Source organism: Ambystoma mexicanum, chromosome 1p, assembly GCF_040938575.1.
Source record: "Ambystoma mexicanum isolate Mex_15411 chromosome 1p, UKY_AmexF1_1, whole genome shotgun sequence".
In the NCBI taxonomy this organism is placed as follows: domain Eukaryota; kingdom Metazoa; phylum Chordata; class Amphibia; order Caudata; family Ambystomatidae; genus Ambystoma; species Ambystoma mexicanum.
The window spans coordinates 277,045,262-277,063,962 of record NC_090921.1 but is presented as its reverse complement, the minus strand read 5'-3'; the positions used below and the strand labels follow the sequence as shown (position 1 = coordinate 277,063,962).

The 18,701-nt window shown below is 45.8% G+C and overlaps 1 protein-coding gene and 1 long non-coding RNA gene across 9 annotated transcripts in view; one reads left to right on the top strand and one right to left on the bottom strand.

Annotated features, from left to right (window-relative positions):
* Positions 1-18,701, bottom strand: part of LOC138568884 (CTD small phosphatase-like protein 3) — a 668,014-nt gene that overhangs the window by 338,968 nt on the left and 310,345 nt on the right. The gene's annotated exons all lie outside the window — the stretch shown is intronic.
* Positions 15,843-18,701, top strand: part of LOC138568935 (uncharacterized) — a 352,395-nt gene continuing 349,536 nt past the window's right edge. The window contains exon 1 of the long non-coding RNA XR_011303015.1: positions 15,843-15,913. This is a non-coding gene — a long non-coding RNA (uncharacterized lncRNA). The remainder of the gene's footprint in view (positions 15,914-18,701) is intronic.

The following is an 18,701-nucleotide window of genomic DNA, read 5'->3' as shown; positions in this document are numbered from 1 at the left end:
GTTATCTAAACCTATAGGGTTGCACAGCAAGAACAAGGATCCCCCTTCTGGGTTTAACCTATACCCCTTAGCCTCTTGGGTCGATAGGGCAGGTGGGGGTGAAAGGAATTTTGGTTTTGGCAGTTGAGAGTCCATTGAAGCATAGTAACAGGTGAGGGGCTTGGCGGGTGAGGAAGCTGACTCCATGGCTAGATTTACCCAACAAAAGCGAGTGAATAGTAAGCCCCTTTGTCTCATCCTTTATCAGTGCACTCTTTTGTATAACTTTTTGGATCACCTAGGAGGGAGATTTTGCCTGCGAAAGTGGGAGAATAAAATGTTCCAATTGATTTGCATTGGGGGTAGAAAAAACAAAGCAACATTTGTTACAGAAAGATAAGGAGTTCCTGCCTAAATCAGGAGGGTTGGCATGAATGTGTTGTGATGCGTTTTGAGACACAAGGGGACTTCTCAGCAAGGACAGAGTCATGCACTAGAGTAAACCAGATCAATTGGGTACATCAAAAGGGACTCTGCTCTTTCAAATGTATAAAGGTCTGGGTACACACAACCCCTTTAGTCAGTATAGTGCCATGTTGATGCTTTAGACAACCCAATGATTTACGATCACCTCATATATGGAGTCTATAAAAGTAAGTTTAAGTAGGTTAGTACCGCCTTGGAAGAATCAAACCCAAAGGCTTGTATTCTGCTTGAAAAGATTTCTGCCTGAATATTTACTACTCTGCATTTTCTGAGGAAGTGGTACTCGCACCCCTTGCTAAAACCAAGGCATCCGGGGTACTGGAATTCATTCAATGGTGTGTAATGTCAGAATGCCTCAACTCTTAGGGGGTATCCCCTCAGGATTGTATTCCTGAGACAGGGTAATCAGCATTCCTATTGTTCCTTTCTCACTCAAGGTGTCATATGACAGCCTTGGATTAATGCAGCCCAATGAGCACTGCTGCAGCCCGTTGCCCCATGGGGCCCAGCTAGTGCAGCTACATGCTTGTCCACCTGAGGGAATACCTAGAAATAAATGTTAATGTTAAAGTATATTTACACCGTGCACTATCACCACCAGAGTGGCATTCTGGCGGCTCTGAATGTCAAGGTGGTAGGATAAGTTAGTAGGACAAAGCGCGAGAAAGGGCAAGAGAGCTGTGATGTGCTGTTGGCAGCTTCAGTTCGGTTTTCATCGTTTGCACTATTTTGGTGTATTTTGTCAGTTGCTAGCCTTCATGTGCTGTTGTGTGAGGCCATGTGTGGTTTATTTTGTTGTTGCGGTTTAGTGCAGTGCGTGCGGTCTGAAGAAATGGTTGTGCTTAGTTCAGAGTTTGAGATGTGTATGCAGAGGGATGAGCTTTTTATTAGTGGGGTTGGTTGTAGACATTTCTATCTAGGTGTGATGCAAGCTAACATTCATACTCCTGTCCCGATGTAATACAAGCTAATAATTACAATTCTGTTTAGATGGGACACACGCCAATATTCATATTTCTGTCTAGATGGGACGCAAGCTAATAATCACAACTCTTGTCTAGATGCAAGGCAAGCCAACAATCACAAATTGGCCCAGAGTAGCCAGCGCAGCGTGCCATCCACATAGATGCGAGGTGTCGCCAACCAACAATTCTCCTAGATGGGATACATGGCTGGCAAAACAGTACACAACTCGGTGGATTTATTAGGTGGGGAAAGTTGCCAAATGGAAATGGCTACATACAGGCCACAAGCTACTGGGCGGTAGATTAGATAAGATATGGGAGAGGTGGGCCAAAGTGATTGCTCTGCCCCCTGTCCACACCCCACTTACTATGTCTGTGTCAGGTACTGTTAGGATACAGTGACATAATCTGAGACATTAGGTCTGGGGAAAATTAGTATAGAAAGGTTTTTGGAAGTTATTATGAGTTTAATTTTAAAACAGCCAATTTTGCCCTTAACATTCATTGCAGTCTATGGAGAATGCCCCAAGCCAAGATGGAGGTCCTCAGTCTAAGTTCTGATTGGCTGGTGATTGTTTATAGGGAAGACAATGAACATTCTAAACTGCCTTTCATCGTCTTTGCCCAGCTGAGAGGTCGCGTATTAAGCTGCTCCTGCTTAACTTGTTCAGGGGTTTCAAGTTTCAAGCGGTCGAGCGGCTTATTTGGAAAAGCAAACAGGAATCTTGCGGAGATTCATTTTGGCACTGAACAGGAGTAAGAAGATTTCGAGTTATCCAAGAAAAAAGAAAGGTTTCAAAGACTCTCCACAAGATAAGTCCTTTTAAAACTCAAGACTCTTTCTATAATGTCATTGTAGAAGATTTAATCTGATTTTCAAGTTCATATGAAAAATATTTACTAAGAACTTTATTGCTGTCGCATGTTTGGCTTTGTTACGCTACGTTTTCTATCAAGCGCGTGGTTTTTCCGTTAACAGAAGCCTGCGCGTGAGAGACTTCGCTTGAGTATCTAGCGCGAGCTCTTTGGTGTCGCGTGATACTCTTGTGCGTGTGTTTTTTACCCGCGGTTGAACTTCAGCGCGTGTGCTCGCATATTGGATTAAGCGCGTGTGGATTTTTACCCGCGGTTTGTCGTCAGCGCGTGTGCTCGCATATTGGACTAAGCGCGTGTGGATTTTTACCCGCGGTTTGTCGTCAGCGCGTGTGCTCGCATATTGGATTAAGCGCGTGTGGATTTTTACCCGCGGTTTGTCGTCAGCGCGTGTGCTCGCATATTGGACTAAGCGCGTGTGGATTTTTACCCGCGGTTTGTCGTCAGCGCGTGTGCTCGCATCTTGGACTAAGCGCGTGTGGATTTTTACCCGCGGTTTGTCGTCAGCGCGTGTGTTCGCATCCTGGACTAAGCGCGTGTGGATTTTTACCCGCGGTTGAACTTCAGCGCGTGTGCGTGCTTTCGTTTAATCGCGTGTGGATTTTTTCTGTGGTTTAATCTACAGCGCTTCAACGATCTTCACTCAGTTTGGATCCCTATGCGAGTTCAAGAGATTTCTACGTGAGATTTTTGACGCAAGTTTCAAGAACTGTTAATTTAAGTAAAAACACTCTAAAAAGAAATTTATAAGAAGAAATATAAATACTTTCCAGAAACACTAGAACTTCCATTTACTTTTAATGAATTTAAGACTTTGTTCAAGCTTCTTGAGTTTAAAGAAGATTACCTGCAAAGTTAATTTCACATTCATGGACCTACTAAGAAGGCTGAATGATCGTTGAGATTCAAGTCAACTAGTAAGGAAGTCTAGTCAGCTTATCACTTCTCTGGGCATATTGTAGAGAAGTTCCAGGTATGGTTTTTACTTTATTTGGTAAAGGATATTGATACTTAAGGTTAGTATAGTGCCTCATGAATAACAAGGTGTATTATATGTTTATGTTTTACCACAGGTGAAGAACCAGCTAGTCTTAGCTTCCAGCCTGGTGTTTGTTAATTTGTCCCTTCCCCCTTTCCCCTTTCCCCTGGAAGTGAGGTAAACTGAGCAGTTTATAGTATCAGCTCAGAGTGCCACATTTTGGGTGGATTGTCGGGGGCTCAGCAGCTTCTGCAGACACCAGGATCTCAGCCTGACAGTCTGTTGCTGCTGGTTGACTGATGCCTGCTTCCTGCAACCCTGGCTGACACCATCTGAAGCTGCTTCTGTAGGAGCTGCCCTTTGCTTTGGGGCCCTTAGTTGCAGGGGCTGCCCTGGGGGTTGGGGATAGATGGGGCTGAAGACCTAATCACGGGGGGAATACGGAGGCAACAATACAGTGCAGGTAGCCCCCTGACTTATCTCTTCCACGAGCCCAGAGCTAAACACAGATGCTAGGACAAGAAAGTTTTTATTAAATGTGTAGTGTTTCTATTTAGATGTGTCCTGTGCATTTGTGCTTTGGATTAAACCATCCAACCCACTATGGGGCTGGATGAAGGTTGAAAGAAAATAAAAACAAGGAAACATTGAAAAGAGCTCCCTTGCCCAAGATTGGGCTGGGCAGGGGAAAGAAATAAGAATCCAGAGGGATGTGAAAAAAAAAGACAGTTGGAGAGGATAGTCTCAGAAGAGAAAGACTTACCTGGGGTGGGGGAAATGCTGCCACCAGCCACTCCCTAGGTCCTTAATCCATCAAGTAGCAATGGGTGGCATGTGGGGAGCCCCCAACAGACTGATTACAGGGTGGCGGGGGAGGGGGGCGGGTCAAGCTGCTGTGCCAGGGGCAGCTTGGCTGGAGAGTGGTTGGCCCGCCCGGGGGCCAGACCAGACAGGCCCAGAGACATTTGTGGCCCAGGTAGTGCCGTCAGGGACTGCCTTGGCCCACAAAGAACAGCCCGGGAGGTGAAGCAAATAAGCCAGAAGCCCGCTCCACCCCAGAGGGTAAAGATATAAGTCCCAGGTTGGCTTCCACGGCCAACCAGGGTGAAGAGGTGGAGGAAGGAAGTCCCGGACTGCTCTGTTGATTAGCACATGTGAAAAAAGCCATGGGCCGCCTAGCGGAGCAGCCCAGGTGATAAGTGGCCTGCCCCCTACGTCTCGCAACGCGTTGCAAAGGGGATGGGCCTGAAGGTCAGGCAAAGGCAGCAGGGTGCAGCAGTGATCATGGTGGCATCCCCGCCAAACTCAAGATGGGCACGGGTGGCGTGGCGGCGAGTGCCTTGGCACTGGTGAGGCCACTGAAGAAAACATGGGAGTGGCGTTGATGTCGGGTGAGCTCCCCAGCCAACGGGGCCCACCCTGGAGTTAATAGGTGACTGTGGGGCGTGGCTCTGAAGTGTGGGGGGATTCCCACTCACGCAGTGGGCCACCCAGGATACCAGTAAGTGCAGGCTGTGTGGGTGGCCCCATGTGTCAACAGGGGATGGGACAGGCCCCAGTCTCCAGCCAGTATTTCCATCATCCAGCAGCCTGCACAGAGCCAGTGTCCAATGGACATAATCAGTACTGTGAAGGGGTGGCTGACTTCAGCAGTCACCCCATTGTGACAGTGTCATATTTATGTTGTATGTAAATATATATGGAGCACCAAGAAACCACGCAGGTGACAACAGTGTGCAGAATAAGAACCTTTAACATAACATAACAGGCTGTTAGTATGGATCAAATGTGCTACTGACGAGAATATACGGTCTAGTTGTTGTAGAGCTAGATACCTGAGCAGGATATTTAAACTCATGATAGAGTTGCAGCTGCAGACAGAATGAGAGCTGCAGGAGGAGTATCAAAGGAAGTCCGGAGTGCTTTGGTCGCTGCAGAAGGACGGACGCTAGCTGATGCCAACGTGAGCTGTGAAGGTGTGCAACATTACAGAGTGCACGCAACAGGAAACAGCATCAGGAAGAGAAGACCAGCCAAGGGGGAGACATGCTCCCACCCGAGCATGTGGCGCTTTGGTGTGCGAGAAGTCACAGAGGGTCTACAGAGCTGTCAGAGCTCCAGGTAAGAGCCGTACAGGCCTCTTGAGGTACGTAGGAGCTGGAAGCAGAGCATGCCGTACACAGGAGGTCCACTGCAGCAGCGAGAAAGGAAGCGCAAACTCCAAAGACGACCAGTGACTTGGCCTGAAACCAAAAGGTAACCCCCGGGCGCTCCAAGTACAACAATCGAGAACAAATAATTTTGAATACCAAACTAATAAAGTACTGAGACAACAAGGGTGCAACTCCTTTCTATGGAGCACCAATTGGGGTAAACTTGTAACCGCATTGCCAACAGCCAAGAAGCTGTAAGGAAGCAGTTAAGAAATGACATGGGCGCAATTCTTCTTCGAGTTTACAGTTTGGGTAAACCTGGAACCCAAATTGTCAAGAGACTATAAAAAGAGGCTGCCAATGTTCAACCCTCCTCACATAAGATACTGGTGTGGTGAATCTTTTAACAAATAATGGCACTTAGATATATTGTAGTTGTAGGAGTTTCTTCCTGGCAGGCGTGTACACCAGGAAAGGGATCATAGTCGTTAGTCCTGGCAGGCGAGTATACTAGGAAAGAAGAAGATTGGAAGAAGTGCGTTTGTGGCAAAAAGGAGTGGTGGAAAGAACTTGTTAAACCATTTGATTAACTGTTGCATCACCAAAAGGCAGTTGCTATGCTATGGTTGCTAGCCTCTCTTGGCCCTCTTCCTGCACCTACCTGCAAGGCAAAAAACCTTGGGGTCATCTTCGACTCCACACTCTCCTTCTCTCCTCATATCTGACGTCTAAAAAGTCACACTACCAGCTGCACCTCCTCAGAGGTATTCTTCCCTTCCTCTCCTTCCCCCAGAAGCTCACTGTCTCCCGAGCCCTGGTTCTCTCGAAGCTGGACTACTGTAACAGCCTCTATCTTAATCTGCCTGCCACCACTCGCCGCCCTCTGCAACTCATCCAGAACAGGACTGCGAGACGTGTCCTTGGCCTCAAGCCTAGGGACCGTATCTCTCCAGGACTGAAATCTCTACACTGGCTCCCAGCGGCTGCGAGGATCAAGTTCAAAACCCTCTGCATTGTCCACAAGGCCTTCTGGGGACTGGGGCCTAAATACCTTCAACTCTCTCTTCCTAAATATCTTCCTTCCCGAGCCCTTCGCTCATTCGTCTCCAACTCCCTCAGGGCCAGCCGCTTCTCGAAGCAACGAGCTGGGGGTAGATCTCTCTCCGCGGCAGGGGCCTCCCTCTGGAACAGCCTTCCTGCCTCCCTGAAACTTGAGGAGAACCATCTCCGGTTCTGGAAGCACCTCAAAACCTTCCTCTTTGCTGCTGCTTTCTCTCTCCCTCTCCCCTGCTAAATTCTTCACTGAAACTGCACTGAATCTGCAACTGGGCCACTCTCTCCGACCTCGGTCCTTGGCCAAGCCACTCTCCACTTGCACTGCCTCCCTGGCAACCCCTGCACTGCGGGACTGTCTCTGTATCCCTACAGCCCCCCCTCCCCAGCACTTGTCTGCACTTACCTTGCACTTGCCACCAGCTGACCCCATTTATTTTCTATTCTACTTGCCCTGTACTGCACTCCCCCCCCCTCCCCTTGCACTTTTCCCTCCCCCCTACCCCTGCACGATCTAAATGACACCTGGCCTAGTAGGATCGCTGTCTGTCTTCCCCTTGTTCCCCCTCCCTGCCTCGTCGCGCCTTGAAACACTTGTGTATAGGCGCGTTACAAATGCCATAACATATATCATATGCTGACAAAAGCATTCCATTGCAAGAATAAGTGTGGTATGCGATTAATTGCTTTACAACCTGGGGACAAAAATTGCCTTGGTTTATGGACTTTGTTTTTTGAGAGAGAGAGAGAGAGAGAGAGAGAGAGAGAGACAATTGTCTTACCAAGAAGGATACTGTGGAGAAATGGGAAAGACCACTTAATGTTACACTGAATAGAGCTCTGTTGAATGAGACCTTTACCAAGGGTATCCCTGAATTGATCAAGAGGAAGGGAGCTGAACCCTGTTCACCAGGAGTACTTTCTAAAAACTAAGTTTGAACTGTTATATTGTTTTGTTGAACTGAAGACAGCCAAATATTCCTTGGATAATTTTAGTGTGAGGGTTGAGCCTTTTGGACATTAGGTCATTTTTCTTTAGTTTTAGTTTGCTAGGCAGGGATATCCTTGTTAGGATAGGGAAAGACAGGTGCTTGTTTTACCCCTTTTCATTTAATAAATGGCAAACATTGAGATACCGATACCTTTGTGACCGTCTCGCATTTCTTACCACTCGCACTTGCCTGACGCCACCTAGCAAGATGTGACCACCCACAGAGGCCATGCTCTGGCCTCACAACCCATGTGGGTGGTTGCTGAGGTTAAGGAGGGTGTCTGTTGCAGCAGACTCGCCCTTAGGGTCCCAGAGACCCCTCCAAGGCAGGGTGAGTAGATGTAGCGGGTCCCCAGTCAGTTGGAGCTCATGCCAGGGGATTCCAAGGGAAAAGGTATTGGTGTTTTAGTAAAAAAAGAGGTGTCTCTGTTGGGATCCCTATAAAATGCACTCTGGTGTAGTGTCCATTTGTGATCAAGGAACTCAGTGTGTCACCGATCTCCTGTGAACAGTGATTTTATTTGGCAGGTGCAGAGTCCCTCCTTATCCAGGTGGAATGATGGTTGGGGGTGGTGGTATTCATGGGAACTGTCCCTGATCCGGGTAAGCGAAGACCACACCCTTGCACGGACCAGGGCCGGGAATCAGGGGCTACCCTGCATATTTAGTTCCTCAGAATCGGAAGTGTGGCTGGACAGGGAGTCTCAGGAGAAAGGAGAAGATGGATATGGGTCCAAATACTAATAACTATTTGTTTAGAAGAAAGTTTAACACAAAAGGATCCGACTATTAGAACACCTCAAGGATCTCTGGCAATCATGTTCCTCTAAGCGGCTGTCACAGATGTCCTAAAGAACATGTCAACTCCCAGAGTTGGTTCAAGAGTTTTTCTTAAAATAGTTCTAGGCTCTAAGGGGCATCCCTTACTCTGGTCTATATGTTTCGGTTTCCACCTAACCCAGGTGCCCTTACTCGCCAGGCTAATCTCTAGAGCTTATCCCCTGCTGTCTATGGTCCAACTTCACTAGACCGGAGGGCCCAAAAGTAATTCCTTCTTCATCTAGTCTCCGTTAGGGAATTCCTAGATCAGCCCTACTCTATACCTGGTGTTCCTTCTACAGTGCCTGTAGGCATGTGCCTTCAGAAAATCAAACCCCACTAAGTTTTCTTCCCCTTATGCCAGGAATTTTCTCTCCCTACTTCTCACTGCTATTTTCCCCTCCTCCCAATACTCTCTGCCTTCCAATTCCACCCCTCCTCCTCACTTAGGACTCAATCCTACTGACCCTCCAAGGTGTCTCTCTACCTTCTACCTCCAATGTTACTATATTCTACCCCTCGCTCTTCTCCACTCTTACCACTCTCCCCCTTCCTGTCCACTATTCTCCTCTCTATACCCACGTCTACTCAGTCCCCCTTCCTTCACTGTTACAATCACTTTCCACTCACTCTACATTGCCTTTAAGACTCACCCACCCACCAACCATGAACACACACTCAAAATAAAGTATCACTTGATCTCACCAGCCAATACACATCCTTTTCTCTGAAACACCTTCACACTCCAATCCACCATTCTTCCTCTTGCTGGTCTCTTGGTCTACCACCTCCTCTTCCTCTGACTTTACCTGAAGAACCCACAACTTCATGCCGCTCCGCTTCCCCCCTTCCCTCCTACTGGGTCTCTTCTCCTGACAATCTACTTTGGACTTCCCCGACTTTGAGGTGTTACAGTGATCACAGTTTACAAATAGGGCACCAAGCCTGCTCCTTTTTTCCACTTGGGCCCCCGTGCTGGCAGCTGAAACAATGGTGGCCCACACGGAGAGTGTTCCAGTTCGTGCTAGGGACTGCGTTGTGGCAAAAATTGAAGAAAACAGGTATTACATTGATGTATATCAAAATAGCTTGCAGAGAGAACTCAAAGGCAGTATAATTTTAGGGCCGTTTTATTCATGCAGTTACCGCATGGTACAGCATAGAACCGGACCGAAGGTGACATAGCAGTCCTACTTCACTCAGCCAGGCTGGAAGATGCAGGATACAACACAAGTTGTTAGTTCTGTTTCGCAGTCGCTCTGAGGCAAGTCTGACTAACGGCTCAGTCATGCCTGTCCTAATGCGGTGTGCCCTGAGGCCAATTAGCAGTGCACAGCGTCCTTGTTAACTGTGTGGACCTAATGATATCTAGTTGGATGGTTCTCTTGCTTTCTTCAGGTTGAATAATGTGATGGTTGGAATTGATGGCCGACTGCTTCTGGTGGGCTGCTGTCTTGCGGGCCACCTACCCCAATCTCTTTTTTAGTGGCAATCTGAAAGGTACAGAAAGAAATTTGCCAGAAATCGTGTTAAGAGCTGTGGGGTGATCTACAGTGGTGCTGCTAGTACTCAGGCACTTGGAGGGGGACAAGAACAGCCCCCCCCAAATTCCACAGTCCTCCAACTGGGATAGGACCAGCTCTAGCTTCCACCTTTGCAGGCCTCCCACCCCAGGTTAAGAGGGGTCCCGATCTCCTCTTGACAAGGTCAGATTAGTGACCTTATCACACAGACTCACTATGCAGGTTCTTTCTGCTCAATGAATCATAGTGGTATTAAGAAACAGTCCTAGAGTCTCACTAGACTTAGGGGAGGTGGGGGGAGGGGAAATATCACCTGTATAAGGAAACCAAATTGTTCACCAGGCAAGGAGTTGCAGTTTGCCAGTGTTCACTTCCTTGATAACCAGTTTCCTGCACGATTTTCTTAAAGCCATCTAACCATGCAACTGAAGACTTGCAGGCTCCATGACACATGCACATATGGGACCCAGCTACCACACTACACCCATGTGATCCTGCTTCCACCAACGGGAGAAAATAAGAGTGCATGTCTGCAAGATTGGCAGTAAGGGTTTATTTTAGTACTTTTGCACATTCTCTAGTCCTTTGTTCAATCCAAATAAAGAGTCTTCATAACACCCTGATGGTGGTGGACCAAAGTGAGATTCAGTTAAAATATGGTGAGTCATACTTCTTGGTTAATGTGAAACTTAGACACTACCTTTGGAAGTAAGATCTTGGTGGACAAACACACACATGCAGGCAGTAGTTGAAGCTCCACTAAACATCTTCACTGTCACAAAATGTCAGTCAAGTGGCAATAGCTTCAAAAGACTGCGCCAAAACAGATTAAGCTAAATGCAAATCCACAAGGTGTGGCAACAGTTTTGGCTTTTGTGTAGACATAGGAAAGGTATTTGCCAGACATTGCCAGAGGGGTACTAATTGACACTTAATGTTAACAGCTTGAACATGATGCACATACCTAAGCATATGATAGCAGTGCCTGGAAAATGCTCATCTAATACATCTACATAAGCCAACACCATTGGCTTAACCGATGCTTATTAACAGGACTTCAGTGAGGGACATGCATACTGCTTATAAATCAAGTGACTGAAAGCAGAACTGAACAAGACATTTATAAACACACCAGTAGTGTGTGTTCACAGCACCAATTAAACCATTATCTCTCAGAAGACTGCTTTGAAAAAACACAGGCAGGCCCTCCTATGCCATCTCGCCCTAGCTGTACTACAATGCATTATTTTCTGCTGATAGGTGGTGCTGATGTGTCCCCTTATATCCAAAACTAAAAATGGGTTAAGCATGTGAACGGGAGGGAGCAGTTGTAAGTGAAAACTACTCTGAACATGATGCTTAATTGAATAATGTACTGAAAAATACAGTCCCTCTGAATTATTAGCCCATCTAGTAATTCTTGATTTAGTTAATGAAAACTACAGGAAATAAATCATTTTTGGCACAAAAATGCTTACAAATCCTTTTAACATTGATTTACAGAGCGATGGACCAGTGTTCTTAACAATGGGTGATACGATGTGGATAGAAGACCAGGTGATGCTGGGGAGGTAGAAACGAACCAAAAGGCAAGGACAGTAGTGCATGATATATGAACACAATAGTGGAGGAAGTGCTACGTTGTAGGATGAAGGGGTGAGGGATAGGTTCCGTGGAGTTGTCATGGAGAGGTAAGGGGACAGAAGAACGTGGAGATGAGGTGGCGCATCATGATATGCAAGTGGTTTTTCAGAAATGATGAGAACTAAGAGATCGGATTTAAATACAGAGAGTGGGAGCAGTGCGGAGAGGAAGAGCATTTCAGAGTAAGGACCAAGGAAAGGAAGAGAGCAGAAACAAGAGGGAGCGCAAGGGGCACGAGAGGTGGCAAGGTGGTGAGCTGGGAATGATCGTAGGGAGCGAGGGGGAGAGTAGGGAGTGAGATGGGCTATAGGTAGGGTGGGGCAAGGGGGCAAGTATGTGTATAGTTTTACAAGTGAGAAGAATTTCATACTTTGTCTTCTGTCTCATAGATAATCAGCCTGATGACGGGCTGAGGAGCTGGAGGCGAAGTTAGAAAGGTTGAAGAGCATACTGACCGCAAATTTCAGGACTTTGTTGACAGATGAAAAAGCATAGTTGGGAAGGCCATAGAGTAGACTGGCACAGTAGTCCGGTTGAGCGAGTACTTATGAGGAGAGCAGGACCTTAGCAGTGTTGAAGGGAACATGTCATTTCTTTTTAATGTTGAGGAGATTAAGTCTTGCCACAGTGGCAGATAAGTGCAAAAGGTTGTGAGATGGGTTGAAGATGCCACCAAGGTTGCAAGCAGAAGCAGAGTATGGAAGGTAGTCAGGAGAGCAGAATAGAAGTGGGGAAGGGGAGATAAAGAGATAGCCTGTTTGGATGAGAAGCAAAGAACTTCAGTCTTAGTGGCGTTGAGCATGAGCGAGTGAAATGCCATGCAGTATTTGATGGCAGAGATACAGTTAGAAATGTCTGACTGTAGATCACCAGATTAGGAGGGAAAGGAGAAGATGATCTGAGTATTATCAGCAAAGAGTTGATAGGAGGAGATCAAGGTGCCAAGAGAAGAGGTTAAGAGTGAAGAGAAGTGGACCCAGGACTAACCTGTGGGGAACACCAGCACTAGGTGGGGGAGGGGGGGCTGAGTGGGGAAGTAAGGCTGTTCTAGGACACCTGGGAGTGTCTGAAGCAAACCAAGCAAGGGCCTCGTTCTGGATTCTTAGGAGAGATACTGTTAAGAGAAGGTCAGACTGGTTGATTTATCGAAGGCAGCAGTGGTTGAGGAGAATAATAAGAATAAGTGAACGGTTAGCATGACGAGTGGAAGAGGTGTCGTTGATGACAATAAGGAGAGCCGACTCAGTAAAGCACCGAAGACAGATTGAAGGTCATCCCAGAGGTTGTGTGTGCGTCAAAGAAGTCGGTTAAAAACTACACACGCTAGGATTTTGTAATAGTGAAGCAGAAGAGAGACAGGATGAAGGTTGTTAGGACAGTTACGACCTAGGCCAGGTTTCTTAAGGATAGGAAGGACAGCTTCCGACTTGTAGGATGCTAAAGTGGAACTCAAGAGAGGAGCTGAAGAGGGAAGTAAGATTTGGAGCAACACAGGGACCTCGGAGTTTCACTGTGTCTGGGGAAAAAGTCAAAGAGGGCACATGAAGGATTAGCCCTGAGGAAATGGTCAAGAATATCATCAGGATTAATAGGGGTCAAAGGAAGCCATTGTTGCAGGAAAGAGGGTAGAATGGTGGAAATAGGGTGGGAGGATAGAAGGTAATTTGCGAGGGCATTTTGAATGTTGGACATTTTTGAAGCAAAGCACAGAGCTAGATCATTGGCAGAAATAGTTGAGGAAGAGGGTTTAGTAGGTGAGAATTGTGTTGAGAGATTTTTGGCAGTGCCTTGGTTGAGAAGATTGAGTTGTAATGTAATGAGTGAGACAAAGTCATGACTGGCAGACTCGAGAGCAGAGGAGCAGTTTTGAAGAGTATTCAGGTAGAGTCGGATATCCAAGATTATTGGAGGCTTTATCGGTGGATGGAACAGTGAATTTTGGATTGCAGGAGTGAAAGTGGTGTAGGTCAGAGGTAGATTGGGAATTTGGAGAAGGGAAACCTGTGCTTGGTAATCAAAGTGGTAGAGTGGTAGATGGAGAGTGGGATTGATTGAAGTAGGAGTGGGGACTGAGGCAAAGACAATGGAATGATCATAGAGAATGAGCAGTGGAGATATAAGAGGCAGAGAGTTGAGAGATGAAAAGGTCAAGTGAGTTACCATTTGAATGGGTAAGCCAAGAGTGGACAGAAGAGAGTCAGAGGTTAAGGAGAAGGGAGCTAAAGTCAGTGGATCGAGGCGTGGAGAGAGAGGGGATATTAAAGTCACAAGTGACAATGAGGTGATGGGGAGGAAGGGAGTACATTGACCAGCAAGACCAGGTGGCATATAGATCTAATATGAATGAAATGGGAAGCAGTGATTGTGGATATCCTGTATTCCAAAGAGGGAAAAATGGGGGGGTGGGGGGGTGCATGGAAGGGGGAGATGTGGAAAGTGTGAAGCAAAGGAGAAACAGATAATTCATAAATAAATAATAAAGGCAACAAACAGTGGTAGTGCAGCCAGCAATTGGCAAGTGCTGGGTTTAAGGCAGCAGACAGGGTAGGTCTGATAAGTACAGGAAGAAAAAAGGGGGGCTGTATGGGTACAGATACAGACCCCAGTGCAAGGGGTGGCCCAGAGGCAGTGGGGGAGGGTGGCAGGATGAGCAGGTACCTGGGCCCGGAGGACAGGGCCCAGAGAAATACATTGAAGGTCAGTAGCCGATAACCCTGGAGTTTTAGATTCCACTTCTATGTTTAACAGATTAGAACACGGTCATGTACATAATTATTAGCAAGCACACACCTACTATTACTAATTTAGTTTTTTTTATATGTCCCTCCTTTAGAGAGACCTATTGCAGTCCCCATAAGGCGGCCACGCAACCTACATGCCGAAACGTCTTGGGAATACAGCACTTTCTGTGCACATATTGTCCCCTGAATTCAAACTATTGATTGAGATCTAGACGTAGACCTACCATTAGGCCACCCCCCTTTTTTTGCCCGGCGTTGCAATTGTATGATTTGTTACAGATTGCTGAAATGTGACATTGATTAATTTATGTATAATTATTTTACACTCACAAGTCACTGGAGGTTAAGGTTTGTTGTTCCATTGTACAGCGCCTTGGTGTAAAGCGCTCTATAAATAAATCAATCAACACAAATATCACGACACTGTTTATGTGGAAACTAGATGGATCACTCTGAGAAGATACATTGTGAATAATTGTATAACAAAACGAAATGCATAAACATTTCGAAATAAGACAAATAAGAATAACAGCAAACTAATAAATGCTGGATGAATCTAAAATTAACAGATGTGTTTTTGCTCTTTGATTGATCAAAGCTAAAATGACACACAGAAGTAACTCCAAGTGTCTAACATGACAAAACATTGTAATGTTTATATGAACGGAATATAAACTGTTTAGGTTGACGACAGGACGCCCCCCTTGTGTATCTCCCGACCTTTAAAACGGCTCTCCTTCAAACACCTTATTCTTTCAACATAAAAACAAATTATTCGGTAGTTAAGACAAAAAACAAAATCAAATATTTTTCTTATGTCCCCTATATTGCAAAGTGTGCGTATTCTGTGTCATACAATTATATTACTTATACATTTCCCACCTTGGTAAGAGCTTGTTCTTAAAAGGTGTCCTTTGTATTGGTTGAAATCAGAGTTCATTGGAAGAATGGGCCAATATGGTCGCCTAGTTTTGAGTCTATGAGCGCTTGGGTGCTGTGCAATCCTGACCAATTCTTTACTTTTAGTTCTTTCCTCTCGTAGGTCTTCCTGAAGGATCTTTTTTGTTCTGTTGTAAGACTGTGATTCTCTTGTATCCCTGGCCTCTGAATCTGGTTTCTCATTGCATATTGAACATAAAGAATGTTTTGGAAGATCTGCTGTGTGCAGATAAAATTAAATTGGTTGCTTGTCAATGCCGCCTCTCCCCTGCCCACATCTAAAACGTGCACATCCTTGGATGCATTCAACACCTCAATATTAAAGGTGTCATTTAAATATTTGATATCTCACCGAGTAATCAGGATAATGACATACCTGCCCCGTACAGAAGTATGGCAAGGGCAAATGTTGGGTGCCTCCCAGCATATTTCTTTTTAAAACGACGCCTAAGCCAAATCACAGATATTGATGATTCAAGGTTTTTATGTTCATTTTGGTTATTGCAGCTTTCTTGGGTGGTTGTAGTGCAGTGGTGTTATAGCTTCCGGATGCATAGCGTGTTTGGTGATGCACTGCGACATTTTCTCTGCAGCCGGGCGAAGTGCGACGATTTTCGGAGTCTGTTTTCTAGCTCTACCACGCTACTTCAAATGCATCTATAGCTGCTTGGCTGAACCTTCCTTACTCCTGAGAAACCCGAGCCAGTGTGGCAGCAACATTTCTGCTTGCCCGGTGCTTTTGCAGAAGTGAAAAGTGAATAGACTCGGGTAAGAATGGGCACACTGATGGTTTGGGGTCTGCAACTCTCCGTAGAGAAGTAAGCACCGTGAAGCTGTGCCCTTTGACTTGTGATCTGCTGTGCTTACTAACAGTATTCATAAATACAGAGGAATGTAACTGAGCTTTTGTAACTGCGGGCCTGTGGCCTGGGAACTTTCTAAAGGCAAAAAACATTTTTTAAAAAAGAAATATTTTGCGCTTTTGGAAGACTGCCACATTGTCTCGGACGGTCTGCTAGCATTTAGTGAATACGAATCTAGAAAGAGCGACTGCGGCCCGTCTGCCTTTGAACTCTCAAAGGGCAGTAGATACTCCAGTGACCTGTTCTTTTTTGGGATTTACTGATTAAAGTTTAGAGTGTCTGCGAGCGTGTGTGTGTGTGTGTCTGAGCCCTCTAAAGGGAAAACGTCAGCGTTCTACGTAAGACTGTTTTCTAACGGTGGGCTGCTTATTGTCATTTATCCGGACAAGAGGGTGCCTGCGGGCCTGTGCGCCTTTGAGCTCTCTATTGGGGACTAGAGGGTGCATACGGGCCTGTACGCCTTTGAGCTCTATATTGGGGACTAGATGGTGCCTGCGAGCATGTGTGCCTTTGAGCTCTCTATTAGGGACTAGACTCGAGGATGTCTGCGAGCCTGGCCACCTTTGAGCTCTCTATTAGGTGCAAGCCTTTGATCCTGGTAGTTGAAGGCACTTGTTTTGAACCATCGCCGCTTTTCCTATGAAGAACAAGTAACATCGAAATCCAAAGAATAACTGTGGGCTTGATTGCCTTGGAGTTCTTTGTGAGGCATAGTATCTGAATCTGTAAAGGATTTTTATTACTGGTTTCAGCCGAGTGTGACATTTTATTTTATTTTTACTTGATTTGTGTAGTCAATCTTGCTCGCTGACGGTCACTGAGCTCATTAAATAGGTCACCGGACATAACTAGAAACAAGCAGCTGGTATGCAAGTGGAACCTCCAGCTGCATCTGCATACATTAAACAGGTTAAAAAGAGTGTTGGTAAAAAATGGAAGCACCGAACAGACAAAGGGTATATACCAGCAGATGGTAAATCATCGGTAGATGGTACAATCGACCAGGCACAGGTCGAAGATGATTTGGTATGTACCTTTCGCACTGATTTGGCTATGTTGGTCTCTGAGTTTGACAGTCAGGTGTCAACAAGCACAAGGGAGACACCTTCAGCCCAAACAGGGCACATAAAGGGTGACAAAATCTCAAAAATAGCAAAACTTCCTTTTTTCCAAGTTGCGACTCTGGTCAAGGATCATAAGATCACCGACTTTTGTTCGCGGGTAGACTTCCTGCAGTGAAACTGCTCAGGCCCCCGTTTTGACCGTTAATTAAAAACGGGGGCCTGAGCAATTTGCCCTTCGCCCCCAATGTTAAGGATGCATAGGACAACGCCGCAATCCCTGAGGCCGAAGATACCCAACATGTAGAGCGGGGTAAACCCCCGCTTTTCATGTTCAGTCATTTCTTAACCAAATGAATCGAAAACATTTGAACTAATGGTATTAATTAACTACCCTTCAATCAAATGTTTTCAATCAATTTGGGTAATACCCTGACTTTCACCCCTCTGCTGGATCTAGTACAGAAAATAGACGCTCAGAACCTCACACCGCATGTGCAATAACGAACTGGGGAATTTAACAGACATTAGCATTCTGGAGGGAGTGGGTGCTATGGGATGCATCAGCTCTGATGAGTAATTAAATAATGATAGTAATCACAACAAGCTCTTGTATAAGCCAAATAACGTAGAGAGGTCGGAAGGCAAGGCCTCATTGGTTGAGAGTGTCCTCACACCAGGTTGCCCGTCGCAGCTATTAGAGCTATTTTCCACAAGTAATATTGCGCAAGGACCAGATTCCAGAGGTCAAAAAATACTTAATCACACACTTAGGTAAGCAGAGGATGATATTAAACTAACATCACCATCTATTTCGGCACTAAATTCAATCCTAAGTGCATCGGTGGAACTATGAGACATCAGGGATGAAGTCAAGGCCCATACGCTCATCTTGTCCGTGTTAAGATTGACATACTGAGTAACTGGGCCTTGGCTTCCAAACAGACTGTCCCAATAAAGTAGGACAAGCAAGTGGGACCTGCCGGAATCGATTTCACCATAAGAGAGGTTGTACTAGAAGGGAACAATGGTAGTAGTGAAATGGTCCAAATGGAAAAATGCTCTAAACCAGCATCTTAAAAAACGTAAAAATGGTAGGAGGAACCAATTAAGAAATAATTCAAGGAAATGTGTCTGTAATTTACATGTTTCAGACGAAGAAGTTGAAACTGATAGTGGAAATAACATGAAAGCAGATTAAACTGCTATCAGTATTCCAACTAAATCCACAGTTAGCCTACAAGATTCAGTGATGTGCCTGGAAAATACTCAATTAACTAGGATAGATGTGGGTATTCAGTCATCACCCCTAATAAATGTAACTGACTGAGCAGTTAGGGACTCAGCGGTATCAGGTAGGGCTGGAGAAGTGAACAATCAGCTTCTGAAGCCCACTGAAGTAAGACAGAGGTCATCCCTAGATTGCACCAACCCCAGGACTGGAGGAATAGGTAGGGCTTAGTCCACCACCACTATTGCTACACAAACTACAGGAGCAAGTAATGATAGAGCCACTTATAGGCTAGGCAGAAATGTGGAAGGCTCTGCAAACACAAGTGGCTAATGACTAGCCGAGTAAGGATCCAGCTAACTTGATTAGAGGTGTAGTGCCCGTGGCTATATCCCAAATGG